Raw genomic sequence first — 6,589 nt, 5'->3', positions numbered from 1 at the left:
GCCTCAAAGGCCACGCCATCCCTCACCATCATCCTAATGTCCCGGATCAGAGGGTGGTCAGTGCTCTCACCACTCGGGCCTCGCCGAATCCACCCAATAAGTGTAGCCAAGTCGCCCTCCAAGATGATCGAGCTGGTCCGCAGCACCTACCGCGCATGGCGAAGACCTACCCAGGCAGCTCGCAACTCTGCCCCTGGAACTGATATGTCGAACAACCGGCAACCGCCCGCTGCCACTACCCTTGAGTGAGGGTCCCGTATGACGAAGCCTGCCCCGCCTCGCGTACCTCCATCCAACACCGACCCGTCAAAGTTTACCTTGAGGAAACTCGGGGGTGGGGGTTCCTAGGTGAAGAACATCGTCCGAGGAGCTGTCTGAGCAGAGAAGGAATCCCAGATGTTCCAAGCTATCAAGGGTATGTTTGAAGGGGTGGTGAGTCTGGACTCCATCGCTAATGCTCGAGCAGACTCCGCAACAAACCTCGGCGATATTCTGCGCTCGCCGAAGGTGCGAGCGTTCCTTGCCAGCTTCTTTTTTTTGATCTACGCTCATGTACATATGGTGCGAGGGCCGGTATATTAAATTTTTTATTATTATTATTTTCTATTTCTGTTTAAAGGCTTCCCTCCCTCTCCCGCTGTCGCCTCCGCTCCAGCCTCTAGTGCCAGCCTCACTCTTTTTTCTCCAACCTTTTTTACTTCCATCTTTCCTCCTTAGAATGAAAGAAAGATGAGGGTTTTCCTTTTCCGATCGGTTGAAACCGCCGTCAGAAGAGGAGGTGGGAGGAAACCGTCGGCGCCGCCGGCGGCATCGGCCATCCCCTCGCTCTCCTCATGAATCTCAACCCTTTGGTCTCCTCCCTTTCCCTCTACGATATCGCCGGCACCCCGGCGTCGCCGCCGACGTCAGCCACATCAACACGCGCACCCAGGCCCCCCCTTGCCCTTTCTCGTACCATCTCTCATCTCCTTCTCCCTTCCTAATCCTGGAAAATATCTGATCGAGGGTTTTGGATTCCTCTTTTCTTTATGTCGGTTGTCGGATTTATGGGCGAGGAGAAACTCGGGAAAGCCCTAGAGGGCTTCGATGTCGTCATCATCCCGGCCGGCGTCCCTCGGAAACCGGGTATGACCCGCGACGATCTGTTCAACATCAATGCCGGCATCGTCAAGCCTCTATGCACGGCCATAACCAAGTACTGCCCTACTGTATTCCACCACCACTCCTTTCCATTTCTTTTCCTTTCCTTTTCTTGCCCCTTCTTTATTTCGTTCATCTTGAACGTATGCAAACAATTGTGTTTTTTGGTTAAATTTAGGCACTTGTTAATATGATTGGCAAGCCTGTGAATTCGACGGTGCCGATTGCGGCGGAGGTGTTCAAGAAGGCGGAGACCTATGATAAAAGGAAGCTTTTCGGAGTCACCACGCTCGATGTGGTGAGAGCTAAGACTTTCTTTGCCGGGAAGGCAAAGGTTCCGGTTGAGGGTAAAGCTTTTGCCTTTTCTTGGTTTTTATGTATGTATTTGGTGGTCTTCCCCTAAAAGTGTCCTTTTTGGTTTTAAGTGGTGAAAGTTGTCCGCTGCAGAGGTTAATGTACCTGTTGTTGGTGGGCCTGCCGATATAACCATTCTGCCTCTGTTTTCCCAGGTGGGTCTCTTTGTTTCATGCGTGTATTCTGTTATCATTGTTGTTGACTTTTTTTTTTCTTATTATCATTGGCTTCATTCAGAGCTCTTATATGACTGAGTTATTACTTTATTCTGATTGGCAGGCTATTCCGGCAAGCAATGCGGCTAACAGCTGAGGATAAGAGGACGCAAGATGGAGGAACTGAGGTGGTGAAAGCAAAGGCTGGGAAAGGCTCTGCAACCTTGTCCATGGTGTAAGTGTGAAGATATCTGAGGCTAGCAATAGTTGTTTTGGACTTAAAGCTTTCTCTAACTAGTATGTTTGTAATTTTGCAGTCGATAATTTGATTTATCTTGCATTACTGTCTTTTATGGAAATTTAATGGGGCAATGTCAGAGGTTTTTATTATTAACTGCTAATTTAACGGGCGTTTTTTATGCATATTACTGCTGCTTAATCATACGATCTCAAATTTTGATAAATCATGAAAAAAGAATGAAAACTGTGGATTAAAATTTATTCTTACCAGAAGCTATGCCATCTAGTTTACCTAATAATTTTCTATGCTATCAGATGAAGTTGATATTCTACTATCTGCAAGAGGTTAGCCTTTACAAGATTCTTATTTGCTGTCAGAATTTTTATCATTTTGCTTAAAGATTATGCACCTTTACTCAGGATATGATTTTATTAAAATTTCTGTTTTCTGTTGAACTGTTTCCATACTGAGTAAGGGCAAATAGTTTCTTGACACAGTTATTATTTTATATTTATTTTATTTAGGCTCTATCCTTTTCTTCATATTAGCTAATCAGTGCCACCTTCCTACTCTTTTTCTCAAGTTTGAGGTTTCATGATATATTTTGCGTACTTTTTTGATGTTAAGAGTCCTTAATCATTTCATAGAGAATCTTCAGCATGGGGTGGTTAAGTGGCCAATTTACAGGGCAATTTTGGTGACCTCAAAGTTCAATTATAACATTTAAGAGTAAAAGATCTTGGGCTTTGTTCTGGCTTGTATTTTACTCCTTAAATTGCTCGTGTATCATTTTTCTTTTTGTTATAACTGGTATTGTCACTCCTTAAATTGTTCATGATCATTTTCCTGCCTTGGCAGGAATTTTATTTAGATGAACTGTGCAATGTAGGTTAACTAAAACAATGATCAACTACCATCCTAGATCCTGTTTGGAGACTGGAATCTAGAATATACTTCTGTTTTTATCATTTTTTCTTTTCCCTGTGGGTTATGTGCGTTATTACAGTTAGTTGTGCCATCAATCATGCCACCTTAGGGTTTTTCAATCGACAAATGTTGTCTCATATCCTCTTCAAGGAACTTTCCTTGCTCTCTCTTTCCACTAGATCTTGCTAGATGTTTAAGAGTTATTTCCCTTACTTCTGGATCTTGCTTGAACTAGAGCCATACAGTTTTATACTCGTAAACTTTCTGTTTACTTTTTTCTGATTGTTTTGTTCACTAGTAGGGGAGGTAAATCCAAATGTGATTAGAAGCATGGCTTCCTCCATATATTGATATATTTATTTATGCCTCCTGTTCTGTGAGATATCTTATAATGCAACAATAAGTGTTAATATTTTACTAGTTGCAACTACTTTTTGACATTGTGCCATTTCTGTCTTTCCTTACAAGAGTTTTTTTTACTGGTTATAATTAATTCTTGACCATTGTAATATATCCGTTCTGCCCTTCCTTTTTTTTATTGGCATCTTATACTCTTTTTATGACAATAACATATGATTCAAAAGTAGTTAAATTTTAAATCAGATTAGTCAATAGGTCTTGTGTTGAATGAGACAAGCAACAATTTATCTAATACTTCAATTGAAATTTGTATAGTTTTTTTGGCCTTACTTCTCAATGTTGCTTTTATGCTCCTTGCCTTGTATGCACATCTTTCTGTTTGATGTGATTTCCTATGTCCAAGGCTTTGATTTTAAGAGTTAGTCTAGAAATATATAGGTATGTGTCCGGGTCTTAAGCAGTAGCATTTGGTACAGCTATGCTGGTGCTTTTGCTGATGCATGCTTGAAAGGTCTTAATGGGGTTCCAGATATTCTGGAGTGCTCTTTTGTGCAATCAAGCATATTGAACTACCTTTCTTTGCCTCCCTGGTGATTTCAATAAACTTATGTGTATTTTTTTTTGATACAATTTTTACAAAAAAGTCCTTTGATACATTCTGATTTATACTTAATGTGATAGCTTTCATTCAGTAATTCTATTTTTGTTCAATTATTTAAAATGTCCTCTTTATACCATTGCCGCGATCTTATAGCTGATTAGGAAGGTATGAATAATACTTCTGCTACATGCTGATTCTTGAATCACTATATTAACTTGCCTACTTAGTTGTTTGTGTGACTAATTCTACATTTGCTGCGGAGGATTTACAATGTTTAATGATGTCCCGAGGTATGACCTATAAATATTCAAGATGAAATTAGTGTATTTTTGAACTTATATATGACTAAATCATTATCAGAAAAGAAATTACTTTCAATATCAATTATGAATGTGTGCTTATGTTGAGGCAGATACCTCCTTGTTTTAGCTGTCTAGGCATGTCTTTTGTATGAATGCTATACCTTTCTCCATATGGCATTTTGATGAGAAGCAAAATCTGTCAAGTCTAACTGACAATTCTTTAACTGGATCTTTGCAGTTTTTATCTTTTGTTGTGTTTTATGACCTTAGAATTTCTTAAAATGCTCATTTGGACATAAATATTTTTATTGAATGGGGAAGTATTGTTCTATTTAGCGATCGAAAATGGTTTTCATCGTCAGTCACCATTGCATCATTAATTACTGCTTCTCAACATGTTAAATTTCCCCTTGCCTGCTTTCTTTTATTTATATTGATCTCTAGGTAACTTGTGTGCATCGAAGTAGCAGTCAGTTATAATGGATATGAGGAGGTTTAAGTGCTGAAGAAAAGAAAAGAAGACACTTTGACACACTACTTGATGCCTCCAACAACATATGAACACATTAGAGAAAAGCAGTATGAAGTATTATATGCTGTTAAGCTATGTGAAAATAAAAAAGGGCGAGACATAAGATGTCAAAAACTGGTCTCTGAAGTTTTACCCAAATCATTTTTTAAAACAAAATTGAGACCTCATTTTGGGACTTTGGAACCAATGCAGTGGCTCTTGAACGACTCGCAATTCTGACGTATTGCATCAAACAGCAGACTTGATGGTTAAATGCCAGTTCTAAAAAAGATCATGAACAAAAAAATACTTTTCTTCTGTTAACAAAAGCATTGCCAATATGGATGTATAGAGAATTCTGAAAATTGATGTATAATTAAGGTTGTGTATGGAAATGCAAAACAGGGGGATGGAAGGATGCTGTGCTGTTGATGCCAGTTTGGGAAGGAGTGTTTTTCCAATGGCAGATACTTGAATAAACTTGTTAATATGGTTCCTGTTTTGTTGATGCCTTGTTGATAATGCTTGCCTCCTCCTCTGCCTCTTCTTTTTTATATGCTGGGGCCAAAAGGCATTAGTTGGACCTATTAGGCAGTATATATTAGGTTTCTCGTACTTGCATTTAATTTTACCAAGGCTGCTTGAATATACTGTCCACCTTTTTCCCAGAATCACGATGCTAAGCTTTGAAGAGACTGTATGATTTACAAATTTTCAACTTGGCTAGGAGCATGAGAGATAGGATAAAATTTTACATTGTATAAGATTTGTGGAGGTCAAGATAGTATTAGAATGCGATAACCAAGTACGCCGCTAGTGGCAGTGTAGTTTAGTATGAGATCAGTATGGAGAGGGATATTTACTATTGGTCGTTTTAGATAAGGGCCTAGATAAATCTTTAATATGGACCCAACATGGAATTCTGCAGTGTTGAGAGTAATAAATAAAAAAAATGCTAGACAATGAATACGTCGACTGAGCTTTTAAATGGATGTGAACAATGACAATGTAAGGACCAGGAAAAATTTAGATGTTAGATAATATATATTTAACATTAGAAGTTTCATGAAATAAATATAATTTTTAGAATATTTTGGAACTAATCTAATGATTCATAAGTTACACTGTGAAGATACATTATAGGTGGTGGTTGTCAGATTATTACGATTTCCAATTTTGCATTAACCAATCCAGGAGCTACTGTTAGTTTAGAAGTTCTAGCAGCTACTGTTGAATTAAAATAGAGGGCTGCACTGAATTACGTGTACATCCCATTTAGATGCAGAAAAACAGATTAAATATTTTAAAAAATTGAACTGTTTTTATATATTGTTTCATTTCTTTTTGTTGATTGAATTTAAAAACCCATAAATGCTTGCTTGATTTTTTGACATTCTTTTGTGGTTCGTTATTTATCTTTTTCAAATTCTTTAGTAGTGTTCTCTGACATATATTATGCAGATTCATCTGAGGGTATTTAACATTAGAGTAATAGATCGACAAAATTTCTTAAAACACACAAAAAAAGAGTAGTTGATCAATTGATTAAGAAATTTTAATGAATTAATACAAATATTTAGCAGCCTCTGGTTTATCCATGTTCATGAGTAGTTATTGATATACATGCTTGGAGAGATTTACTATGGTCATTATAACCTTTTTGTTCTTAAAAAAGTCTTCTATATAATCCTTTTCCCAATGGTTTTAAAAGAGTTTCCCATTTTACATATTCAGCTCGATAAAGTGTGGTTTCTCAAAAGAATAAGGGCTGCCCAATATAAGCAACCCCTAAGCCCCAGCCTCCCCACGGAAAAATAAGAAGAAAGAAAGAAAAGAGAAAATTGTTCTACCATTTGAGAGGATGAAAATTTGAAAGAAAAGCATAATGTTTTTCAATTAATAAAAGCATAACCAAAACATGCACATGCCCAAGCAGCCAACCAGTACAAAGTAGATTCCTAGGGAATCTCCTTTAGAGCTGATTTCTTGCTTTTTGCC

General features: G+C 38.0%; 1 pseudogene; it reads left to right on the top strand.

Annotated features, from left to right (window-relative positions):
• Positions 1–633: 633 nt before the first annotated feature.
• On the top strand, positions 634–5,742 carry LOC103701274 (annotated as a pseudogene).
• The last annotated feature ends 847 nt before the right edge of the window (positions 5,743–6,589 follow it).

The sequence above is a fragment of the Phoenix dactylifera genome, chromosome 9 (genome assembly GCF_009389715.1).
Source record: "Phoenix dactylifera cultivar Barhee BC4 chromosome 9, palm_55x_up_171113_PBpolish2nd_filt_p, whole genome shotgun sequence".
NCBI classification, from domain to species: domain Eukaryota; kingdom Viridiplantae; phylum Streptophyta; class Magnoliopsida; order Arecales; family Arecaceae; genus Phoenix; species Phoenix dactylifera.
This window is presented reverse-complemented; position numbering and strand designations above follow the sequence as displayed.